The following is a 27,252-nucleotide window of genomic DNA, read 5'->3' as shown; positions in this document are numbered from 1 at the left end:
AAAAATAGCATTGAGTTTTATTTGGGGGAGACATTTTGGAATTGGTTTCCAGACATTCAACTCTTTGAAGTCAAATGGTCAACCTCCTTAGTAATTTTTAATTCTGTTAAAACACCTATTTTGAAGGCTAGACTTCTAAATGCTGATCAAAAGATACCTCTTTAAAATTACTGACTTGGTGTTGTTATCTTTCAGACAAGCCATTCTCATTATTTTTTAGAGGGGACAGGCTATCCTCAAGACGGTGTTCTTTTTCAGGAACTAAAGCAAGAGTGAGTGATGCTTGAACTTGAATTTATTTATTTATTTTTTATTTTTTCCTACCAAGTGGGGGGTGTTTATGCTTGAGGATGATGGGTTAGGATTTAGCAGTTAGCCATACTCATAATGTTGTAATGGTAACTGGAAATTACCAGGAGCTGGCCTATTGATTATGGAGATTAAGGCTATATAAATGCTTTCTCTTAACTCCAATAAAATTTCAGTAGTGTGGTACATTTTTATCAATTAGGGAGTTGATAGAAGTTTCCTCAGAGAAGTTTTTTTTGAGATAGTCTGGATTAAAGAGAATGGACCCTCAGTGGATATCTTATGTGCACTAGAACCTTGTCCTGCAGTGATGTCTTGGCACCTAGGCATGGTTTCCTTTTCCTTTTAATTTTTCCTATCCCTAGATGTTCGAAAGTGGTCACTACTAGACTTGAAACTATGATGCTTATCTTCAATTTGTGGTTTTTCATTTTCTCTTTTGAAATTTTCCTATCCCTAGATGTTCCTAAATGACTTAGTTTACCTAAGCTTAGATTCATGGTATATTACATCCATACATGCCATTGAGTTCATAAATTCATTTGATTTTTGGCTGATTTTAAACCAGCTTTTACAACTTTGGCTGACAAAAGCAAATGTTTTGTGGAAATCACAGCGCACATTGAAAGCCATAAAGGCCCCAAAGATTTAGAAGGCCACTCCTTGATTGGGAATTCGAGGGGTGCTTTAAGTCTGCTGGAGAAGCTAGAGAGGGTGATGATCTCAGCCCAGCCTAGGGATGAGCGGTGGAAAGAATGCTCAAATGGACAGTTTTCAGTCAAGTCATGCTACTCAGCTTTGTGCAGGAACCAAATAGAATTTGAAGTCTTGGGTGGAATCTAGGGTAACCCAATTCCACCAAGGGTGGAAGCCTTTTCTTGGCTGGTAGCAATGGACAGTGTGCTGTGAGTGGATCATTTGAAGTCAAGAGGTTTCAGCATGGCTAACATGTATTTTATATGCAAGGAGGAAGAGCAATCAGTGAGCCATCTCTTTTTTACAATGAGAATTTCTGGTTTTGTGTGGAATCTCTTCACTCTTTGGGGTTAGGAACTTTCAGCCAAGGTCAACTGCTGAAATATTCTCTTCATGGCCAAGAATCAAGGGATAGAAAAAGCTAAAATAATATGGAGCTATATTCCATTTGCCATCTGCTGGAACATTTTGAAAGAAAGGAATAGAAGAATCTTTGAAGATAAGGAATATAAGCGGGATAAATTGGTGGCAGCTGTGGGCAAATCCGTCACAGATTAGGTCTTAATTTTTCCAGAGTCTCAGCTCAGAAGAGAGGATTTAGGGGAAAGTTTGTGGGAGGTGATGGGGATTCAAAATTGTAATCTGGATATTTAAAATTGTAATGTCAGTGTTAAGTTTTTTATTTTCTGTTGTTGATTAGGTGCTATCTTATCACCTATCCAGATTGTACTCTCTTTTATTTTAATGAATTTTCTTTTACTTATCAAAAGGAAAAAAAAAGGTGCAACGGGTCCATTCCATCATAGATCATACAATTGTATATGAGGAGTTGGCAGTTTAGGCTATGCACATTGTGGAATAGTTGCAGCTGCTTGGTGGATTGCAAAACTTGCTACTTGTCTTATTAAAGCCTTTAATGAGCAGATAGAATATAAAGTCAAGGTAAAACCATTTTGATACTCCTTTCTAGAAATAACACGAATGCTCTTATGTTGCTTTTATGCCTGTTCTCTTCCAGAGAACATGGATTTGACGATACAAGTTCAACCACTTGATCAGTGTTAAGAAATGACCACTCTCAATGATACCTGTTCTGTAAAGACAAATCATTTCTTTTTTGGATATTAGAATTCTAGTATGAAGACAGCAAGCACATTTATATTCAAGCAGTTAGAAAAAATTTGAGGACTTGTAATTTAACAGTGAATACAGCCCTGATAAAGCAAGGTGCTAACCGGTTGGTTGGTAAGGTCTCCTGCTGGTTGTAGCGGAGACTTTGGGGGATGGACAACCCCCATTGTGTATCTCCTTGGAGAAAAAAAAAAAGAATATGGCCTTGATAAAGAGTTACAAAACAGGATTCATGTAGCTGATTGCAGATACTTGTGACAAGTCTTCGTTGAGTTGATCTGTATATATGTTAATGATAGGTAAATTATTACATGCATCTGTTATGAAATATCTGTTTTAAAGCATGTCTAATATGGTAGAAATAATGTAATATTTTATGAGCTTTAATGAATTAGAAATTAAAAGGAAAAAAAAAAAAACAAATTAGTTTAGGACAAATTTAAGATAAAGTGTTCTGGCAACATTTTCTTTTTCTCAGTATATTTGATTATGTTTTAGAGTATGCTATTACATTTATAGAAAGAAAATTGAATAAGAACAACTAAACATTTATAAGTTCCATTAGATTGGGTTATGGATGGTGAGCAAGGTTTGAAATGTTGGCCATCCAAATATAAGAAACATGTCAGAAATGTCGGAAATATGGTATGGAAATATTGTAAAAATTATAGATATGGTGGAAACAAGTGCTTGCTCGACGATGAAAGCTAGCCTAAATACAGAATTTTTTTAGAAGAAGATGCTGGCGATGAAGGAAGTTGGGGAGGGCGAAGAATTGAAGCAAGTGCAGCTGCTGATGAGCAGTTTGCCAGCTAAGGGAAAGGTTAGGCGAAAGTGTTCACTGTACCATTTCTACAAACCCAGCTTTCGCCAGCTAAGGGGAAGGTCTCAGAACCAAATGAAACAGGGAGAAGTACCAATCAGCCCAGATCAGAATTTACTAGGCCCAAAGTACAGGGGGAATGCATCCTGACCGTGAATTGATGCCAAATTCACGGGCAGGATGTGGTTTATAGGGGGGGAGAGGGCTAGTTGTAGGGGGGGGCTGGAATTCAGAATTCTGCATCGTGTGTTTCCGTACTTTTCCCAATGAAAAAGCTTTGTATTCAAGTCCTTTTGTTCTGTGTGCTCCCTCTGTCCACCCAGGTACATTTGTAAATTCGTTTTTAGTGGCTGACTTGTTTTTTGTGCCTGAAACAGGTGCACCAGCATCCCACCTGCAAACAGAAGACTGCACAGGGGAGAGTTTAGAGGGAGAAGGTAGAGAGAGTAGAGATGTTAGTAAGGGGGCGTGTGAGGCAGACAAAATCTGGAATATAATTTTCACACAATTTGAGATTCTGCAACAGAAGGAAGGTACATTGGAGAAGAATGGCCAACATGAAAGTGAAGGAACAAAATTAATTTCAGAAAGTGAGAAGGGGGAGCAAAAGGCTGAGAAACTGGGTGGGAAAGAAGAGATGAAAAATGATGCTAGGGAGAATGAAGGAAAATAGGAAAAGAAAAAGAAAAAAATGGAGATGAAAAGGTTAATCTCTGATATTAAGGGAGACTTAGAATTTATTGAAATTGCGAGCTGAAGGAAATCGCACTTCTGAATTCCAGATTCACCTGGTCCAATCTATAGGAAAATCCCCTTTGCTTGAAACTGGATAGATTCCATTTTTAACTTAGATTGGGATAATCATTGGGGAGATTTGGTTTCCAGAGCCTTGCCTAGGGTCACCTCTGATCACTGTCCCATTAAAATAGGGGTGGAATCATTTGTCAATGGACCTAAACCTTTCAAATTTGAAAACATGTGGCTAACACACCCTAATTTTGTGAATAAAATGAAGGAATGGTAAGGTGAGGAGTTAAGCAGTGTAGAGTGGAAGGGTGTAAAATTCTATAAGAAATTGAAGAGACTAAGATGCACAACAAAAGAGTGGAATATGGATCATTTTGGGAAAATTGAGGAACAAAAAATGAGATTAATATCTCGGATTGAAGAGTTGGATGAAAAGGAATCTCAAAATAATTTGAACGAGTGTGATAGAGAATTGAGAAGACGGTTGAAGAAGGACCTAGAAGAGGTGTTTTTGAGAGAGGAAATTAAATGGAGGCAGAAATCAAGGCACAAGTGGATTAAGAAAGGTGATGGGAATACTAGATTCTTTCGTGATTTAGCAAATGGAAGGAGGAGGAAGAATTTTGTGACCAAATTAGAGATATGAGAGGAGATTATTACCAATTAAGATGAGATAGCCAGGAAAGCACATAGTAAGTCGCAGAGTTAATGCTACTTTTTTTTGCTCTAATCCCTAAGAATCCTAATGCTAGCCACCTAAAAGATTTTGGGCCAATTAGTTGGGTGACAAGCATTTACAAAATCTTGGCTAAAGTGCTCTCCTTGAGGATTAAAGCAATTCTCCCCTCCATTATCAGTCAAGCCCAAGGGGCTTTTATTCACGGAAGACAAAATAACTGATCAAATTTTGATTGCCAATAAATGTGAAGAGATGAAAAGGTTTGGAAAAAGAGGCTTTATGTGTAAAATGGATCTTGAGAAGGCTTATGATTTGGTGGATTGGTAGTTTCTTTTAGAGGTGTTGAGGAGGTGCGAGTTTGGGCAGAGGTGGTGTATCTGGATACTTGGGTGTATTAGTACTTGTCATAACTCAATATTGGTGAATGGAGTAGTGAAGGACTTGTTTTCAACTTGTAGGGGTGTTAGGCAAGGGGACCCACTTTCATATTTCCTTTTTACCCTAGTAGCTGATGTCTTCAGTAGAATCATCACTAAGGTTGATAGGGAAGATGGAAGGTGTGGATTAGTGATGGAGTTCAAGCCAGCGACTACATGGAGAAGAAAGCTGGAGTTCGAAGCCAAAAAGTACATATTTGAAGCTTGCAAAAACAAGGGACAGGTGTGCCTGAAGATTAGAGAAGAGAAAAAAAAATAATTATTTTTCTTTGCAGGGATGCAGTGATTTGGGTGAAGGGTTTTGTGGATGCATTTACTTACAACAAGAAGCAAACTGGATGGAAAGGTCAGTTGAATATGGGAAGGAAGAACTTTATAGCTAAGCTGAGAAACAATAGAAAGGGGTGGTTCACAGTTATAACAGAACGTTTTGGGGAAAGCAACAGGAAGTTCGTGTGTATTCCGAAAGGAAATAGGAAGACGGGTTGAAGTGTTTTGTAGATAAGCTACAGGAGTACTTGGTATTGACGGAGATGAATGAAAAGGTTCAGCAAAAGATTTCAACGGAGAAAGCAGAGATGGGGGAGAATGAGAGTGTTTTGGTAGGAAAGGGAGAGCAAATAACTCAGAAGGCAGTGAAGGAATACATTGCTTGCTCTGTTAAATTGAGTAAATTGGAGTTGAATGTTGATAAACAGAAATGGAATAACAAATTTGTGTTGATAGCTAGAAAAAAGATTAAGGACTGGCAGCTCATTGCAGAGGAAATAATGAAGAATTTTAGCATTAAAAAACTTGTTCTTGTGGTGTCGTTTAGTGAAAACAGAGCCATTCTCGACATAGGGGAGGTGAAAATAGAACTCTCTTCTTTTGAAACACAGGAAGGTTTGATCGTCATCGAAGAATGGCGTATGTCTTGTAATGAGAGAGATATTACAGTAGCTTGCTTCAACATCAAGCTTCTTGGGGTTCCGTTCAACTTCTGGAATAAGTCGATAGTAGATAAAATAGTCCACACGGTGGGTGGATCAATGGAGGACTACGGCTTCAGTGACTTGATGGAGATCAAAGTAAGAATCCGAGGGATCAAGCCGGAAGAGGTGCCCCGTCTGGTCACTTTCTTCTCGGAGGGACTATGGAGGAAGATATGGGTCCTAACGGAACTGGAAGCATCTTTGTGGAGGAGCTGTTCAAAGGAGGAAGAAGAAGGTGACATGGAGGAAGGAAGCGTACGTGGTAGACTTTTAGTGGGAGGGGAAGGAAAGGAACATGGAGAACTTTTTGGGGAAGAGGAAGAGTCGAGTTCCAAGGGGGTACTGGGCGGCCACATTGAAAGAGGAAATAATTCAAAAATATTTAAGGCGAAAAGCCAAGTGGTCGGCCCATCATATGCTGATGTGGTTAAGATTCTGGGTGGGTTGACTTTCAAACCGGGGGGTATCAGCAGTGACCCATGTGGGTCAGGGCAGAGGGCTGGAAAAGAAGCCGGGCAGGTCGACCTTTGAACCGGGGGGAGTTGTTAGTGACCCACATGATAACTTAAAGTCTCACGTGGGTCGAGCTAAGGGGCTAGTCGATAGTGGATAGATCTTCTGGTTTATCTTCTTCCAAAGCAGCGAATTTAAAAAGGAGAAAACTACAGTGGCGGAGCGAGAACAACAGTGATCTACGGTTGGTGCCCCATCGAAACTATGAAGACCTCAGAGAAATCGAATCCCAGGTATGCAAGAGAGAGAACTGAAGAAAGGGAGGAATTGGATGAAGGTTGGGTGCACTGTGGAGTAAACAACGAAGAGCCGGAGGACAATTTGGATGAGGGTACCAGCATTGGAAGCGTGAATGATGATGGTGAGTACGACATAGGTGACTTGGGCATGCTGAACATTACAAGCCTATTCCAGGAGGACATAGAGGAGAAATGGAGATTGAACCCAGACAGCCAGAGAAGTCCGATAGTTGATGAAGAGTTGGGTCTCTTGATGTAAATGAGGCTAAAGACATTAGTCAAAATGTTGTGCTCCCAAGACTTCCGATTGTGCAAGGTGCAAAAGAAGGGGTAAACTTGGAGAACCTGAGGCAGAGCGAGAACACACCAATAAGAGGTAAACAATGGGTAGAGAGGACAGATTGCCAAATTGCCCAAAGGACAGAAATGCTTACCAACAAACTCAAGGAGATAGACATTGACCAACCATCTAAACAAAGAAAGGGAGGATAGGAACAACATTATGTGCCCCCATTCATCCTTCCAGTCAAACTCAGGTAACCAAGTGAATTCAGTTTGTGCTACTAATGTGTTCTCTGTATCCTATGCTCTAGATTTTGTTCTTGTTCCAAGTTCAACAGCCCTTGTATGTGCTACCAACCAAGGTGGTGGGTATTTAATGAGTATGGAAAGGAGAGTGGAGGACTGTGGGGAGATGTTGGAAGGAAGGTATAGGAATGAGAAAGTTTGGGAGATTATTGAAAAAATCTTTAGTGAAGTTAAACAAAATATGATGCGGACGAAGAATATAGAGGAGAGAAGAGGGGAGGGATAAGGTGAAAGGGGAGAAATGGAGGGGAATATCTAAAGAGGACAAGGGTGGAGGAATCCAATAGGGAGGACTTCATAGTAGAATTCATAGGGAAGTTGGGATGCATAATGAAAGACTTTAATGTTTTGAAAGGTGGCCTATAGAAGGAGAAGGAAATTAAAATAAAGAAAAGAAAACTGAGTGAAGTTGAGAGACTAAAAAGAGATGTTGAATGTGACAAGAAGTTTGGGGTAAAAGGAGATAAAAAGAAAAGGGGGAAGTAGTGGTTTTTGTAGAAGGGACTTGAAGAAAAAGTGTCTATGAAGATTCTTAGTTGGAATGTGAGGGGTATTGGAAGTGCAAGGAAAAGATAGACGATTAGAGAGGTAATAAAGAGGTATGGCCCAGACATTGTATTACTACAGGAATCCAACAGAATGGAGTTTAATAATAGATGGGCAAGAAGTATTTGGAAATCCATGGGGATTAGTTGGGTGGCTGCTCCCTCTTGGGATGCTTTAGGGGGGATACTGACAATGTGGAAGAAGGATGTGGTGGAAGGCCTAGAGGAACTGATTGGAAAATACTCAATCTCAATGAAGTTCAAGCAATAAGATGATGATTTTGTGTGGGTGCTCACAAATGTTTATGGGCCAAATGATTATAGAGAACAAAATGAATTGTGGGAGGAATTGGCTGATATTTGAAGACTTTGGAATGGGACTTGGTGCATGGGTGGTAACTTCAATGTGGTTAGATTCATGGAGGAAACCAATAATACTAATCAGAGGGTGACAACTAGTATGAGGAAGTTTAACAGGTTTGTGGATGCCTTTGAACTCAAAGAGATACCATTAGCCCATAAGACATTCACTTGGTCAAATATCCAATCGAGGCCCACCTCCTCCAAGTTGGATAGGTTTATGTTTTCTTTGGATTGAGAAGAACACTAGGGAGATCTAGACTCTAGGGCTCTTCCAAAATTGACCTGTGATCATTGGCCTATAGTGATTTGCAAGGAGGAATGGAGGAATGGTGGACCTGCCCCCTTTAGGTTTGAGAATATGTGGTTGCTCCATCTTGGATTCACTAAAAGAGTAAGGGAGTGGTGGTATGAGTGCAACCCAGTGATGGATTGGGAAGGAATGAGGTTCCATAGGAAGCTACAATTCTTGAAAGCAAAGATCAAGGAGTGGAATCAATTGGAGTTTGGAAGCCTTGAAGAAAGGAAGAGAACCTTGATGAACAAGATTGAGAGCCTTGACTTGAAAAAAGAAAGGGGAGACTTTGGAGAGGCAAACAAGGAACAAAGAAGAGGTTTGAGAAGTCAGCTTAAGGACTGCCTACAAAAAGAGGAAATTAGCTAGAGGCAAAAATCTAGATGTAAACGGCTACAAGAGGGAGATAGAAATACTAGTTTCTTTCATTCTTTGGCAAATAGGAGGAGAATGAGAAATTCTATCTCCAAACTAGAGATAGATGGAGTTTATTTAACACAACAAGATGAAATTGTAGGAGCCTTTGTGGGACACTTTAAATCAATTCTAAGAAGGCCTATAAGTAGGGGGTATGGTTAGAAGGATTGGATTGGCTAGATGTAGGAAATGATAACAAGAGAAGGCTAGAGAGAAGGTTTGATTTGGAAGAGATTAAGGAGGTTGTTTTCTCTATGGATATAACAAAAGCTCTAAGACCAGATGGCTTCACAATGGTTTTTTACCAAGACTGTTGGGATACGGTGAAAGATGACCTTTTGTTGGTTTTTGAGGAATTTCATAGGAGATGAGTGGTTAACCCGAGTGTGAATTCTACCTTTCTAGCCTTTGTCCCAAAAAAGAAAGATGCATTGCATCCAAAGGATTTTAGGCCAATCAGCTTGGTAAATAGCTTGTATAAGATCCTTGCAAAGGTGTTGTCTCTGAGGTTGAAAGAAGTCTTGCCATATATTATCTCACCAAATCAAGGAGCTTTTGTGAGTGGAAGACAAATAACAAATCAAATTCTAATTGCTAATGAGAGTGTGGAGAATTTCAGGAATGATAGAAAGAAGGGAGTGTGGTGCTAGCGGAAGCGTGTCGTTAACCACTTTGGAACACCGGTTTTAATATTTATAAATTTCTTTGTTTCTCATAAAAATTATAAACGTAGTAAATGGTGAGAACGGGTCGTATCCACAAGGAAGCGAGGAAAAAATCGTTACAAACTTTAATTCGGATAAAAGAACACAAAGGGAAGTTGCAGAATCACAAAACTTTAATTAATTAAATTGAAAGTCATTAAGAATAAGATTCGAACACTGCTAAAAGTGAAAAGTGGATAGAAATAAATAAATAAAAGAAATTAAATTAAAAAAAAAAGTCTATAGTTCGATCAGAGGTAGTAGTCTCCGGATTTCTCCTTTGACCCTCAAACTTCTCGATCTAGGCCTTCCGTCTTACCTGGACGAATTCCAAATCTGCAGAAAAGAAACAAAGCAAAAGTTAAAGTAAAAAGTAAATTTGCAGGAAGGAAGAAATCAAACAGGAAATTAAAGAACAGAAGTTAAATATAAAACTGAATTAAAATGGTTGGGATCTGATTCCAGAGGTGGCAGTAGTGGCTTTGGTGAACTGCAAGCAATAACCCCTCCTCTTGCCTAGGCATTCTCCTCTTCCTCTACCCTTAAACTTCTCAAGATCAGCCTTCTGTTTTACCTGGGGGCAGAATCCAACCCCTTTTCAGGAGCCCTTGGGTCCTTTTAATAGAGAAAGGTGGATAAAACTGGGATTAGAGAGAAAGAGGGGGCAGCAGTTAGGTTTTAGCAAAAATATGGGTGCCCTAGGGTTTAGAATAAAGGGTTATGATGGTTCTAAGGTGATCCTAAGGCTGAGAAGAGAAGGAGAGGGTGCCAATATTATGTAGGGCTGAGATTTGGGCACCTAGGGCTGAAAGGTGGAGATTAAAAGGAATGGGTGGTGCCCCAGAGTGAATGGCTGAGATAGAGAGTGGAATAGAGGGCTGAGATCTAGTGGCTAAAGGATGAATGGTGAGGATTAGAAGTTAGGTGGTGCCCTAGGGTTAGAATGCTAAAAAGAGAGTGCCCTAGAATGAACGATGGAGATTAGAAGGAATGGAAGGTGGAGATTAAGCAGTTAGGGGCGGCTAGGGTTTGGTAAGGATGAAAAGGAGGAGTGGAAAAGAGCCATAGGGTTTGCTAAGGAGAGGAGAGTATGCTAATATAATAGGAGGGGCGTCATTCTAGGTTTAGCATATAGGAGGCGCCCTCTTGTGTTTCGTTTTTCACAAAAACACCCCCTCTCTCAGTTGGCCTTTACACCAGCTTTCCAAAAACTGCATTTTAGCCATGAAACTTCCACGAGATTTGCACAGAGACCCTCAAAGGTCACAATATTGAAATTAATTGGGAAAATGGACATTTTGACTATTATAAGGCCTAAAATACCCTTGAAATGATGCCCTCAAGGCATCAAAATGCAAAGTTATCAGAGTGGTCTATAAGTTGGATCTGGGAAAGGCCTATGACTTGGTGGAATGGGAATTTTTTAGGAAAGTTATGACAAAATTTGGATTTGGGGCTACATGTACAAATGGATTATGGGGTGTGTTCGTAATTGTCATTACTCGATACTAGTGAATGGAACAATGGTTGACTTCTTCCCAGCCATTAAGGGTGTAAGACAAGGAGACCATCTTTATGCCAGACAAATTCCTTATGCCAATTCAACCAATATATTTCATGATAGACCAAGCTCTGCCAAAGACAAGGGGGCTGAGAATCAAAACCACAGTTTCAACTATCTTCGGCAAACCATTGCCCTATCATGAAACAGGGGGGCTAAAACCAAACTTGACAAACCTCCCTTAACCAAAGGGGAGATTGAAAACTCGGATCATGCTCCAGCAATTATCTCTTAACAAGTCACTTTCTTGAGGCAAGGGGGTTGATAGCTTCACCAATCAATTAAGCACAGAGTTGTCCCTCGACAGAAAGCAACTTATCAAAAGACAGGGGGCTAAATCACAAAGAGAGTGAAAATTAACCCAAAACAAATGCTCCCGTTTCTCGCCCAAATAATATCACTAAGTCGAGTGCAAGAATGCTTATTGATAAGTTTACATTTACCAATAAGCAAGGGGGCTAATAACCTATCCAAATTAAGAATTCTTTATGCAAAGAACCTGATATGCTTCCCCATCAAAAACAAGAATGATCACCAAACCCAACATGAAAGAATCAAGGTATCACAACACCTATAATCCTCATCCTCATCACTCTATCACGAACCTCCAAAGCAAACCCCATGACCGAAATGCTTATCGGTAAACTCACACTTACCAAAGCAGGGGGGCTAATGTAGGTGCATGATGGTCACTTAGACCATCAGAGCACAAAAGGTGTCAAACCAATACTACACAAATGCCTGCAATGATTCCATAACTCATCGCACATCTGTGATGAGTTCATGACCCAAAACGAGTCGCAATGAGCTTAGGACCCGCACGGACTTGCGAAGCTTAAGCTCATCACACATCCGCGACAAGTACAAGATCATCGTAGGCCAGAAACAAGCAAAAGGAATATGTGTGTCGCTGACAAAACACGTGACGAGATGCTCCGTAGGCTTAAAGAAGACACATGAGATAAATAGTAACGCCATTCGAGCCACGTCGGTTTAAGAGGGTCATGAAAGGAAGTAGCACACGCGTATAATGAGAACCCTCAGACGAAAGGAAAGCTCAACCTTGAGATATTGAAAGAATGGTAGGATCCATATAATGGACGCCAAGAAAGTTGCAGAATGGGTGGGCGAATTTCAAAAATTTTCCTACCTTCTTCCAACTAGGAATCATATTCCCTAAATTTAGAATACAATATTCAAGGATCCTACTTGAACCATAATCGAACTAGATCTGAACCAAAAAGAAAAAAGGGAGGAATATACCTGATCCGGAGAAGCAATATCTCCCAAATTTGGTGTTCACGCCCAAAGAAGACACCAAGATCCGCTCCTGCTGAAGATGACACAGCTATGGGTGGAACGGAACCAACAGAGTGCATCCTACACACTGGATCCTTTGCAATAATCCTCTGGAAACTCTGAACACCGAAGCTTTTTCAGTCTTTTCTGCAAGACTGATGTCAAGAACTGATTTCTTGACTTCTTTCTTCTTCAAAGATCGAATCTTGCAAGGAGTGGCGGCGGCTGGAGGAGAACTCCTGGGACGAAGATGGCTGAATTGCCTCTCTTCTCTCTGGAGTGTGAATGAGATCTAATCTCAATTCGCAGGAAGCTTTCTTGCTTTTCACAAAAACCCCTTGTTCGAAATCTAATGTTTTTCTCTTAGGGTTTTTCCTCATTTCTTCTTGATTAAGAAACCTCCTAATTAGGAGTTATCCCAATCCAAATCAGTATTTGGATAGGGGATGATCTTAATCCTATCTGCAGATTAAGTTAGCTTACTATTGTTCTTATCAGGAGGTTACCAGATTCAAATCTGATTTGATTTTGGTCACCTATAGTGGATAAGGTTAAAAGGCCCTATCCTTTTACTAACATTAATCTCAGATCCGCCCCATGGATGGGTGATCATATCAGCCCAGCTCGAAATGGGCTTTTGGCCCATTAAGTGTTTAGTGCTTAACTAGTTTCCAATCTGCTGCCCAGTTGGGCTTCTTTGTATGGCGTGGGACCCAAGCATTGATCTACACACCAGCCACATGGGTTCGGTCCAGCCTTTATTACAAAGCACAGCCGAATTCACTGAAAAGCTCAATGAACCCCTGAGCCCATCACATGGACCCTATGGGACCAATACTTACATTAAGTGGTCCCTGGGCCAAGCCATCTTATAAAAACCCAGGGACTGTGGGCAGGTGCAAGATTAGCCCATCAGGTACAAGAGATGACCCCTGGTGGCATACCAGTCTTATCCAATGGCTGTGAACATTTAAAACTAACACGAGTCTCTACAAGTGTTCAGTTTCAGAGTCTTACACAGAATTATACCAAACAACATGAATCAAACATGCACTTTATTTATTTACACTAAATGTCAAAAGTACATCAAATCGGATTGAAGCTAAGGGCATACAAAACTGTCTAACAGCTTCCACTTGCACTCAGGTCCAATCTGGTACAAGCCGGAGTCCCGTACTTTCCACGTGTTTCTCAAACACCTTCTGTGTCAGTGTCTTAGTCAATGGGTCTGCCACATTATCCGCTGATGCTACCTTCTGAATTAGGACGTCCCCTCTACCAACGATCTCTCGATGTGCTTTGACCTCGAGTGGGCCCGAGGCTCTTTTGCCTGGGCGATCGCTCCATTGTTGTCACACAATAATGGGATGGGTGATGTGCTGGCCGGAATCACTCCCAATTCGTGTATGAATTTCTTCATCCACACAGCTTCCTTGGCAGCTTCACTTGCAGCAATGTACTCGGCCTCGGTTGTGGAATCTGCAGTGGACCCCTGTTTGCTGGTCACGATCCTATCGTGAAAACATACCCAGACGTAGACTTTCTATCATCTGGATCCGACTGGAAATCGGCATCAGTATACACTAGAACTTGTAGTGAACTACCATCGAATACCAGACAAAACTCTTTTGTCCTTCGAAGGTATTTAAGTATGTTCTTCACAGCAGTTCAATGCTCCTGCCCTAGGTTAGCCTGGAATCTGCTTACCACACTCACCGCCTGAGCAATGTTCAGGCGAGTGCATAGCATGGCATACATGATGCTCCCTACGGCTGAGGCATAGGGAACGTCTCTCATGCCCTCAATCTCCTCAGAAGTCTTTGGAGACATCTTCTTGGAGAGAGTGACTCCATGCCTGAAAGGAACGTTTCCTTTCTTAGAGTTTTCCATGTTGTATCTTTTGACAATTTTGTCAATGTAAGTAGCTTGGGATAATCCAATTATCCGCTTCGATATATCTCTATAGAGTCGAAGACTTAGTATATATGAAGCTTCTCCAAGATCTTTCATGGAGAACTGCTGTAATAGCCATACCTTGACCGAAGTCAACATTCCTACATCATTCCCAATGAGTAGGATATCGTCCACGTACAACACCAAAAAGGTGATCTTATCCCCATTGGACTTCCTATAAACACAGGGTTCATCCGGATTCTGCTCAAAGTCAAACGTTTTGACTGTAGAATCAAAACGGATGTTCCAACTCCTAGAAGCATGCTTAAGTCCATATATGGATCTAGTTTACATACCATGTGTTCCTGACCAGCAGCAATGAAGCCTTGCGGCTGCTACATGTAGATATCTTCACTAAGATCTCCATTCAGGAATGCGGTTTTGACATCCATTTGCCAAATCTCGTAGTCATGGTATGCTGCTACAACTAGTAGGATCCTAATGGATTTGAGCATGGCCACGGGCGAAAAGGTTTCCTCATAATCGATGCCTTCTTTCTGAGTATGCCCTTTTGCCACCAAACGAGCTTTGTAGGTCTCAATCCTGCCATCGGGGCCCTTCTTCCTCTTGTAGATCCATTTGCAACCAATTGATTTTACCCCGGAGGGCGGATCTACTAGAGTCCAGACTCTATTGGTCTCCATCGAGTCCATCTCAGCTCTCATGGCCTCCACCCACTTCTGGGAATCTATGTCTAACATAGCTTCCGCGTAAGTTACGGGATCCTCCTCACTAGTCAAGGCTTTCACCAGGTAACTATCCTGGTCATAACCATATCGGACTGGTGGTCTAGATACCCGAGTGGATTTTCTAAGTTGGTCACCACCTGGAACTTGTGGGACATCTCCCACTGCTCCTGAGCTCTCCTCATCAAGAACTATTTCCTAACGATGGGTGTCCAGGATGTATTCGGTTTCTAAGAATTGGGCGTTTCGACTGCAGAACACTTTTTGCTCGCTTGGGTCATAAAATAGATAACCCATCGAATCTTTTGGGTAGCCTATACATAGGTAACGACTGGTTTTAGACTCCTTGTCCGCACTTGTTCTTTTAACGTGTGAAAGACAACCACAAATCTTCAAGTGTCTTACACTTGGCTTCCTTCCGGTCCATAGTTCATATGGAGTTTTCGGAACTGATTTGGTTGGAACCCGATTCAACACGTAGATAGCAGTCTCTAATGCGTATCCCCAAAAGGATGTGGGTAATTTTGAGCGTACGAGAAGTGACCGGACCATGTCCAACAATGTCTTATTCCTCCTCTCTGAAACACCGTTGAGTTGAGGTGTAGCAGGAGGAGCTAGTTGTGACACTATCCCGTTGACCTTTAAGTAGTCTCTGAATTCGTCAGAGAAATACTCGCCACCTCGATCCGATCGAAGGGCCTTAATTTCTCTCCCTAACTATTTCTCGACTTCATGTCTGAACTCTTTGAACTTTTCAAATGATTCAGACTTGTGTCTCATTAGGTTCACGTAACTATATCGTGAGAAATCATCTGTAAAGGTGATGAAATACACATGTTGATTTCGTGTCCTAACACTCAGGGGACCACATACATCAGTATGTATTAGGTCAAGTGTGCCTGCAGATCTTTCAGGCTTACCGTCAAATGGCCGCTTAGTCATCTTACCTTGTAGGCAAGGCTCACAAGTGGGAAAATTTTCTATGGTTAGAAAATCCAAAGGACCATCCTTTACCAGCCTTGTGATTCGGTCAACACCGATGTGGCCAAGTCGGTAATGCCAGAGGCACGTGGGATTTACTGTATCACGATTCATTTTCTTGGGATTTTCGACCGACATAGTTTCGGTTAAGTTAGTTTCCAGAGAAGGATGTAGAACATAAAGACCGTTCTCCAGTTACCAGCCTTGTGATTCGGTCAACACCGATGTGGTCAAGTCAGGAATGCTAGAGGCACGTGGGATTTACTGTATCACGATTCATTTTCTTGGGATTTTCGACCGACGTAGTTTCGGTTAAGTTAGTTTCCAGAGAAGGATGTAGAACATAAAGACCGTTCTCCAGTTCCCCGCATGCGATGAATCTGTTATTCCATTTAACAATAATCATATTACTAAAATAAACAGTATATCCATCAGCACACAGTTTAGAAACAGAAATTAAATTTCTTCTCAAGTTCTGTACATAAAGACAATCTTTAAGTACAAGCACTCTTCTAAACACTAATTCTACGGTTCCTATTGCCACAGCTGCAACACTTCCAGTCGTTCCCAAGAATGATGTCACTTCGCCTTCACTCAATCTTCTGCTAACTTTGAACCCCTGCAGTGAGTTACACGCATGAGTTGAAGCCCCGGAGTCAACACACCAGGACACAGAAGTAACTAACATATTAGTTTCTATGACACAAGTTTCGACGTTACCTTTCTTAGATTCCAGGTAGGCAGGACAGTTCCTCTTCCAGTGGCCGGTCTGCTTGCAGAAGTGACAGACATCAGATGCCTTGTTCTTCTTTTGCTTCTCAGGCTTGGCAGTTTTCTTCTGGGGCTTCTTTGCCTTTCTCTTTTTCTTTCCTGATTTGTTAGCTTCAACAAGCATAACCACAGGCTCATCCTTCTTGAGTAGATCATCGGCCCTCTGCAACATATTGCTGAGTTCCTGGACGCTGACATTCAGCTTATTCATGTTGTAGTTCATTGTGAACGCATTGAAGGAAGAGGGCAAAGAATTCAGGATGGTATCCACTTGCATGCCAAGATCTAGCCGGATCCAAGGGCTTCGAGTTCGTTAATGTATCTCATCATCCGAAGACAATGGTCATGAACTTTCTGCCCTTTGGACATCTGCGCGGTCATGAACAATTCCAGGACCTTCTGTCGAGTAGAACGGTTCTACTCTTCATACATCGTCCTTAGACTGTCCAATATGTCCTTGGCTAGTTCGATCTGATCGAACCGCCTCTGTATTGAGTTGTCTAGTGATGCAATAACAAAGCAGCGGGCTAGGGAGTTCTTATCCTCCCAATCTTGGTAGTCCCTCCTATGCGCCTCAGAAGCCCTATCACCCAGACGCTCCGGGGCAGGATTTTTCACCACCTTATCTAACTTTTCGGAAGTTAGGACCAGCATAAGATTTTTGTACCAGTCGACATAATTTGGGCCCTTAAGCTTGTTATCGTCTAGAAGCTTTGTGAATTGACCGTTTGCCATTTTTTGACAAAACAACAAAGACGTTAGTCCATAACCTTAGTTTGATTCATGTTACCTACATAGATATGGTTTTTAATCTATGTTTCATTACCATTTGTTCATCTCTGAGATTTCCCTCCTTTCTCAGTGACGGGGACGACGAAATGTCTCTAGAAATGTGAGAAATCACATGGAGTGCATGAAGCCAACTGTTTCAGCTGCATAACCCCATCACCTTTCTATGACGGATCATATCCACTCATCGAATGAGTTTCCCTTTGGCCTCTGTCAGACAAGGTTCAGAGCCGTTTTTAGGTAAACCTTTCTGTCCAGTGAGTGCTCACCCATCATATTCAGGTTACGCCAAGGTACCGTGAGAGAGTTCCCATTTTCTGGTGAAGCCCCTCCCACATCGGTCTATGACTCCCCTATCATCTTATGAAACACTCTAACAAATCCAACAGCAAATGGATAGCCCAATTTTATGGTGTGTTTCCTCATTACTGAAGGACCCATCATTGTGCTAATAACGGAAGGCCTTTAGAGAGTCCATCATATGGATCTCCCAATCACATGCACTCATATTTGCTGGAGGGAACAAGATTACGCCATAGTTCTAATTTAGGTCAAACCAGAGTGGCTCCCACTAAGTTTCATAAAGTCAGATTTCTAGTGGGCCTTAATCGACTAGGGGTTCCGTACACATCCCTTTTTCAAGGTTGTGGGGCCCACCAAGCAATGAGGGGTCATCCAATGACTTTAAGGGACACCATGGCAATGATGTTCGTTCAGCCATGGTGTGCGCAAGAGCCACTAACGAGTCTTCATGGGCCATGTGCTTATGGCCCATGGTCGCAGCACATCAAACATCCAAACATCACATGTAAAGGAAGAATTGATCCAATCAATTAACTGTTGTAAAGCCCATTTAAAATCCATAACATTAACAATTAATGTCGACTAGGTATATGGGCTTAATCGCAGTTAGCAGTTCGGCCCATACAACTTTTCTCACAATAGTGGGTTTTTGCAGTTATAACCATTTAAAACTGGGCTTTACAGGTGGGCCGAATTAATCCCTATAATTGAACATCAGATTCGGAACAGCAACTGTGAGAAAAATGGACTGAAAAACAGTCCCCTTCGAACCCTAGATTCGGTCCAAACAGTTTTGGTCCAATCTAGTCCGAAATGGTCCGAAACTGATTTTCAATTCAAGAATTATATCATGAAAGATCTGAAATTAATAATTTTGATTTTCAACAATCATAAATCAAATATGGACTGTTCGCACCACCTACAAAACAGAGGTTAATCACTAAAGTTGCAGTTTCACAAACTGCAAATCGCAAAAAGTGATTTCTCCATTTGCAAATCTCCAGCGCCGCCTTCTTCTTCCTTCTTTAATCAAGAAAATAAAAAAAAAAAACAGAAATCCTATTTCTATTAATTTATTACATTCTTGATCAAATCCTATACATTCAGTCTAGAAAATAAAAAAAAAATTATTTACAGACCAAATTGAATAAAATAAATAAAAAAAATGTGCGCAGACCATCTGCGCCAAAACTACACTGCGATCTCCAGGTTCGAACAGTCCATTAAATCAAAATAAATAAAGAACAGTTCTAAATAAATTTTGGATTTAACAAAAATTAATTTCAGATCAATCGCCCTTAACAAGAAACGATTTCTTGAAAAAAATAAAACAATCTGCGCAGGTTCAGATCTGATTTTCTTTTGGTTCAAGATTCGAACCTGTGGCTCTGATACCACTAAAAGAATGGTAGGATCCATCTAATGGACGACAAGAAGGTTGCGCAATGGGTGGGCGAATTTCAAAAATTCTCCTACCTTCTTCCAACTGGGAATCATATTCCCTAAATTTAGAATACAATATTCAAGGATCCTACTTGAACCATAATCGAACCAGATCTGAACCAAAAAGAAAAAAGGGAGGAATATACCTGATCTGGAGAAGCAGTATCTCCCAAATTTGGTGTTCACGCCCAAAGAAGACACCAAGATCCGCTCCTGCTGAAGATGACACAGCTATGGGTGGAACCAGTAGAGTGCGTCCTACACACTGGATCATTCGCAAGAATCCTCTGGAAACTCTGAACACCGAATCTTTTTCAGTCTTTTCTGCAAGACTGATGTCAAGAACTGATTTCTTGACTTCTTTCTTCTTCAAAGATCGGATCTTACAAGAAGGAGTGGCGGCGGCTGGAGGAGAACTCCTGGGACGAAGATGGCTGAATTGCCTCTCTTCTCTCTGGAGTGTGAATGAGATCTAATCTCAATTCGCAGGAAGCTTTCTTGCTTTTCACAAAAACCCCTTGTTCGAAATCTAATGTTTTTCTCTTAGGGTTTTTCCTCCTTTCTTCTTGATTAAGAAACCTCCTAATTAGGAGTTATCCCAATCCAAATCAGTATTTGGATAGGGGATGATCTTAATCCTATCTGCAGATTAAGTTAGCTTACTATTGTTCTTATCAGGAGGTTACCAGATTCAAATCTGATTTGATTTTGGTCACCTATAGTGGATAAGGTTAAAAGGCCCTATCCTTTTACTAACATTAATCTCAGATCCGCCCCATGGATGGGTGATCATATCAGCCCAGCTCGAAATGGGTTTTTGGCCCATTAAGTGTTTAGTGCTTAACTAGTTTCCAATCTGCTGCCCAGTTGGGCTTCTTTGTATGGCGTGGGACCCAAGCATTGATCTACACACCAGTCACATGGGTTCGGCCCAGCCTTTATTACAAGGCACAGCCGAATTCACTGAAAAGCTCAATGAACCCTTAAGCCCATCACATGGACCCTATGGGCCCAACACTTACATTAAGTGGTCCCTGGGCCAAGCCATCTTATAAAAACCCAGGGACTGTGGGCAGGTGCAAGATTAGCCCATCAGGTACTATCTTAAATGGTGTTACACTTAACCTCTCAGCCCTTAATGATCAAGCACTGCCCAACAAGAGAGGACCTCTCCCTCGGCTGCAAGGAACAGTGCCGCACTCTCCACTCACATGGATACCGGGAATTAAAACCATTTGCAAACATTTCGAAACCGTACATATACATATATATATATATATATTAATTTTGCAAAACAAAATTCTAACGATTGAAATCAACTGCCGACTGTTTGGTTTCCATCAGAGAGAGTGCATTCCCTATCATTACCTTTGTCCGACAAAGGGGTTGATCTTGTCACTATGATCACCCACTCAGATGAATTTTCAGACTGTCCCAATATACCTAGGTTTTGATCCCCACTAAGGATCTCACTGATTGGCATGTCAAAGACACCTTGATCCGACACCTAGTGAAGCATCATAATCGAGTCTAGGGGTCAGCTGTAACTTTCCAGTTTTGCCCATCTATCTCCATGGTCCAGGGCAACACTGGAAATCTGGTCTGGTTCAAGGATTCGAGTAATCTCATACTGCATGTGCCTTGGGTCTTACCCTAGTGGCCGAGACAGGCCATCCCAACACTTGGTGGCACACCAGTATCAGCCTTGACAGGATAGATCTCCCCAGACTTATCCAATGGCTCTGAACATTTAAAACTAACACGAGTCTCTATAAGTGTCCAGTTTTAGGGGCTTGTACAGAATTATACCAAACAATATGAATCAAACATGCACTTTATTTATTTACACTAAATGTCAAAAGTACATCAATCGGATTGAAGCTAAGGGCATACAAAATTGTCTAACAGATATCTCATAAGACATGTGGCAAAACCCTAGTAGTGTTCCCTGACAACTAATGTTGAATCTATGATTCCCTTTCCTAATGAGAATCAAACACTTTTGGCTCCTTCCTTTCAGGACCCCAGGATCTCTCCCTATAAATAGGGTCCAACTCATAATGAGATAATCATTCTATCACTTCATTCACCCTAGCCTTTAGCCTACCTTTTGCTCTTGGCTTTTCTTTGTCCTTCAAGGAGACCCCCGTACATAGCCTTACCTTCCTACTAACAAAAGTAGTCAAATATTTGATATGCTTGATTAATTGTTGCATACGCTAGTTGATGTTTTGGGAAGTTCCTTTCATCATAGATAGTACCTGCAATCCATTTGAGAAAATGATGGCATTGTGACACCCAAAAAAATGTTTTCTCACACCCCTAATGATTGCCTAGGCTTTTGATTTAGTTGCTATTGTGGCCTTGCAAAGTTCTCCTTTTGCAATTATATTAGATGTTAGGTGTGAAACAAGAAAGAGGCCCATAGATTTAGTAAAGGATTCACTGTGCCATGAACCATCCACTAGAACAAAGGGGTGTGAACTGTTATAAAACCATGATGATGAAGGGATGAGAGATCCATCCCATGGACGCCCAAAGATTGCGGAATAAGTCATATTCCCTATTTAGAAAATCATATTTTCAATGATCATTCTTGAACCTTAAACTGAACCAGATCTGAACCAAAAGGAGTAGGATAGAATTATACCTGATACGGAGAAGTAGAATCTCCCAACGAAGGTGTTCACGCCCAAGGAATGATCCAAAGACTGCTCCCACTGAAGATGGCGCAGTGCAGGTGGAGCAGAATCAGCAGTGTTCTTCTCCAAGAACTCTGTCCTTCGCAAGAATCAGCAAGATGGTACGTGACCACAACTTCCTTTCAATCATTTCTCAAAGAACTGATGTCAAGATCCAATCTTGACTTCTCCCACAACTGGAGATCGAACTGGCAAACAGGGCAGCAAGAACAGGGAGGCAGCAAGAGAGTATTTGCAGGGAGCAGAATTCTCTCTTCTTTTCAGCACTAAAGAAAACCTGATAATCTGTGTCTAAAGGCTGTCGCCCCCTTCTTTTATAATCTTAAAGGGATCAGCTCCTAATCAGATTAGGAGTTGCTAATCCAAATCACATTTGGGTTAGAAGTCCCTTTAAGTGATAAGGGATAATCCTTATCTTATCTGGAGATCAGATCAGTCATCTCCTAATCTAATTAGGAGGTTTCCAGATCTAAATCTTATTCAGATCTTGGACTCTCTAAGTGAATAGGGTCTAAGCCCAATCCTATTAGCTGATCCACTTCAGAATTCGCCCCTTTATTAACTAAATCGGCTGCCGGCAGTCTTGGTTTCCATCAGTGAGAGTGCATCCCCGATCATTACCTTTGTCCGACAAAGGGGCTGGTCCTGTCACTATGATCACCCACTCAGATGAATTCTCAGACTGTCCCAACATACCCAGGTTTTGACCCCTGCTAAGGATCTCACTGATTGGTACATCAAAGATAGCCCAATCCGACACTTAGTGTAGTATCATAATCGAGTCTAGGGGTCGGGTGTAACTTTCCAGTTTTGCCCATCAATCTCCAAGGTCCAGGGCAATTCTGGAAATCTGGTCCAGTTCAAAGATTCAATTAATCCTACACTGTATGTGCCTAGGGTCTCACCCTGGCAGCTGAGACAGGCCACCCCAACCGACTTGGTGGCACCACAGTGTCAGCCTTGTCAGGATAGGTCTCCCCAGACCGACCCACTGGCTGTGAACATTCTAAACTAACACGAGTCTCATTAAGTGTCCAGTTTAAGGGTATTACACAGAAACATACCAAGGGAACATGAATCAAATATGCACCTTTATTCATTTACAATAAACTCATAAAGTTCATCATTCTGATTGAAGCTAAGGGCATACAAAACTGTCTAACAGATGAGGCTTCCTCGTTACTTGTTACTGAGCTGTTAGATGAGTTGTCCTCGCTAAGAGGGAGGTAGTTGTCTGCCTTAGAACAAACCATTAGTCGATTTGGGTTTACTCCTTTGAAAAGTACTTCATTTCTGACGTCCCGTAAATTCCTTAAGATGGCCATTATTCTCCATAGATATTTTCTTTTTAAATGATTCAAGATGTTTTGTTTTGTTTGCTTCACCATTGAAGTGGGTCTAGAGAACGTGATGACAAGAAAAGATCAGGGCTGAACCCCACTTGAGATTGTAGCCAGACTACTCTTGAGAAGTCACAGCCAAAAAAATCGATGCTCTTGGGATTCAGGTGCAGTGTTGCAGAAAGTACACAGAGTTTCATTTTCTATTCTTGATTGCCAAGCATTCATCTTTGTTATGACTACTCTATGGAGTATTTTCCAAGTCAGAAGCAAGCATCTTAGCAGAAATTGAAGGTTCCATAGTTTGGACCACTTGATTGCTGAAGAAGATGATTCACATTGTGATCTGCTAAAAGTTTTATAAGCTGATTTTGTGAAGATCACTCTATGGGCTGGCTTCCATTGTAAAGAGTCCTCTACCTAATTACCAAAGATAGGAATGTTTGTTATTTCTTGGATTGTGCAATCATCAAAAAGATCATCACAGACCAAGATCAATTGTGGATCCAACAAATCTGAGGGAAATACCTAAAGAAGTCTCACATCTTTGAATGTAAACTGAAAGGGAATAATTCATGGTGGTGGAAGTGTGTTCTGAAAATCCTTAAAGAGATCAAGAACTTTTATTGTTGGATGATAGGAATAGGGGAGAAGATCTCAATCTTCTATGATCCTTGGATCCCAAATTTATATGATCGTATGCCAAAGCTAAGAGATGGAGCTCAATGGCAACCAATTCACCCATCCTTAAAGGTCAAGGACCTTATCACAAATGAGGACAGATGGAATATGGATCTCCTTAGATGAGATTCCAAACCTATTTTGAAAAGAGTGCCTTATTGAGAGCATTTGCTCTTTTAATTCCTAATCCTCCATTCTTTATTTTGCATATTTTATGCCATGCAATATTGTGTCTATAACATTTCTCCTTGTCACCCTTCCACCAGAAATAATTTCTTTGTAGTTGTTCTAGTCTGACAATGACTTTTTGGGTAATAGTTAGGGGTGAGCATTGTTCGGTTAAAATCGAAAAGTCGAACCAAAATTTTTGGTTTGGCTTTGTTTGGTTCATTTTTGGTTCAATTAATTTGTTTTAAAAAACTTAAGTTTCAGTTCTGATTTTCAAGATTAGAAGTTTGGTTAACCGAAAAAAAATGAACTAACTAAAATTTATTATATACACAATATAATATATTATTAATATGTAAAACATAATATATGATAATATGTATATAATATATATTATATATAATATTAATATGTATATAATATTATATAATATATAATGTATATTATATACATTAACATATACATATATTATAATATTGGTGTGGACAAAAAGACAAATTACATGCAGTACTCCAAGTATATAGCAATAATTATAAGAAATACCAAGCTGAAAACAACAAAATAAGTTGGATTTTTAGGAATTTCATACCTAAACTTGAAGTAAAACTCCTCCAGGAATAGTTTTGCTACAATAACAATGGCAGCAAGCTGGCCTCCCGTGTGGACACGCAGTGATGGAGGGATTGGAAGGTGCCAAAATGAGTTGACTCCTCAAAACCCAAGCTCCCAATGCTTGAAAACCCTAGTTAGGGCTGAACTACAGCTCAAACAAGAGAGAAAAACCAAAGGACCCCTGTCGAAACAGCCCCCTTCTCTTTTATAAGACCCACTGGCTTGCTGGACAAGCCAATTAAAATATTTACACATAAGCCCCTAGAATGTTTCCCTCTCACAAGTAACTCCTTAAGAACAAAACTAACTTCAAATGAGCCCTCAAAAGATAACTTTTGTTACAAAAAACCCAAGAGACCAAAACCCAACATAAATGCACCCAACTGCCCCTAACCAAAAAATCTGACTTATAAAATGACAAAAATACCCCTGGGCCAAACTATTAACAAAGCTACCCAAAAACAACAATTTGGGATCCCACTACAAAAACCATGCAAAACAGAAAACATTCACACTTTTTTTTGCCTCATCATTCCCGCTAGGTTAAAAAGAGCTTGACCCCATGCGAGCAGCAATTTTAGTAGCCTTGCACATGTTTCCATCTACCTTCATAAACTCCTCTTCACTAATCCAAGAGTTCTCAATTGATGGTTTCCCTTTCCATTTGACCAAGAACCTAAAACAGGCCCCATTTCAAGTGTTGGTGGCTCAAACATCTTCTACATGCTATAATTGTTCAAACTCATTAGAACTACTAGCCCTTTGTTCTTGTCCTCACCCGTCCTTTGTTGCTGCTTCTAGACCCCCATGGTAATCAAAGAAGTCTACTTAAAAATGGGTGAAATGGACAAATCAGCTGATAGCTCAATTTCATATGAATTGTCACCAAACCATCTCAGCACTTGACATGGACCAATCTTTTTCTACTTCAACTTATGGTAGGTTCCAACAGGAAACCTCTCGGTCTGCAAATAAACCATGAGTAGATCACCCTCATGAAACTCTTTCATCCGACGATGCATATCCTTAGCTTCTTTATACCTTTGGTTGCTTTCTTTCAGCTTTTGTCATACATTCTCTTAAATCTCTCGAATGGATTCAACTAAAGCATCGACATCATCACTCACTCACCGCAACCCTATTATAGGAGATAGATCAACAACACTTTTAGGCGATCAATCGTACACAACCTCAAAAGGAGTCTTCCCTATAGATCTATTAACTAAATCATTGAAGGCAAATTCAGCTTGTGGTAGGATAAGATCCCATTGCTTTAAGTAGGGGTGAGCATTCGATTTATTCGGTTAAAAATCGAACCGAATAAACCTAAATTTTTAAAACCAAAATAAAAAAATGAAAACCGAACCAAAACCAAATTACAATAAAACCAAAATTTTTGGTTTGGTTTTCGATTATTTCAGTTAAAAAATGAATTTAATTAATATATATAATATTATATATTATAACCTATAAAATATATTATGAAATTGAATTTCATTATAATATATTAATATATAAATATATAGAATATTATATATTGTATATTATATATTACATATTATATAATAAATTTTAGTTAATTTGGTTTTTTCAGTTAACCGAATTTCTAAATCTAAACTGAATTACCTAAAAACCAAATTAATCGAACCGAATTACCTAAAAACCAAAAAAAAGGAAACCGAAATTTTTGGTTTGGTATTTCGGTTTTAACCGAATAATGCTTACCCCTAGCTTTAAGTAGTCTCCAACTAGGCTCCTCAACAAGTTGCCTAAGCTTCGGTTAACCACTTCAGTTTGTCCATCTGTTTGTGGGTGCAATGTACTACTATATTGTAGGGTACTACCCATACACTTCCATAAAGTTCTCCAAAAGTAGCTAAGGTATCTTGTGTCATGATTTGATGTGATAGATCTTGGCAATCCATGCAAGCGAACAACTTCTTTGAAAAACAAGTTAGCTACATGAGAAGCATTAAAAGTCTTTTGGAAACCAATAAGGTGGGTTAGTTTACAGAAACGATCAACCACAACAAAAATAAAGTCATTACTCTTAGTTGTTCTTGGCAACCCCAACACAAAATCCATAGTAATATTAGTCCATAGTGCTTCTAATATGGGTAAGGGAAGATACAAGCATGTATTTTGATGTTGCCCCTTAGATGTTTGGCACTATCAACATAATAGAACACATCCTTTTGTAGCCTTGGCCAAAAGTACCTTTTGGAGATCATTTCAAGTGTCTTCTTGTGACCAAAATGTCCCTTGCAATGCAAATCAGCAATGAGTAATGCCCTCAAGGATCCTGATGGAATACATAACCTATTGCCCATTAATAAGTAACCACCATTCCACAAAAACTTAGCTCAAATATCTTGTCACCTGTTGTATAGCTTCTACAAATAGGGCCAAAATAAGGGTCATCTTGGTATTGGTCTTTGATGGAGCTGAATCCCACCACATTAGTAGACATTGTTGACACCAAGTGAACTCTCCTACTAAGAGCATC

General features: G+C 40.4%; 1 protein-coding gene across 5 annotated transcripts in view; it reads left to right on the top strand.

Moving 5' to 3' along the window:
* The window catches only part of LOC104586013 (pentatricopeptide repeat-containing protein At3g60050-like), a 54,492-nt gene that overhangs the window by 7,123 nt on the left and 20,117 nt on the right, over window positions 1-27,252 (top strand). Inside the window, exons 4-5 of one of the 5 annotated variants that reach the window (XM_088896822.1) lie at window positions 196-272; window positions 926-3,972. The gene's annotated coding sequence lies outside the window, so the exon portion shown is untranslated. Of the gene's footprint in view, window positions 1-195; window positions 274-925; window positions 3,973-27,252 lie in introns of those variants that run through there. The other 4 variants (XM_088896824.1, XM_088896825.1, XM_088896823.1 and 1 more) reach the window with 4 other exon arrangements.

Source organism: Nelumbo nucifera, chromosome 1 (genome assembly GCF_055504915.1).
Source record: "Nelumbo nucifera cultivar China Antique chromosome 1, China Antique-T2T, whole genome shotgun sequence".
NCBI classification, from domain to species: Eukaryota; Viridiplantae; Streptophyta; class Magnoliopsida; order Proteales; family Nelumbonaceae; genus Nelumbo; species Nelumbo nucifera.
Note: the sequence above shows the minus strand (reverse complement) of the source record. Positions and strands in the feature narration are given on the sequence as shown.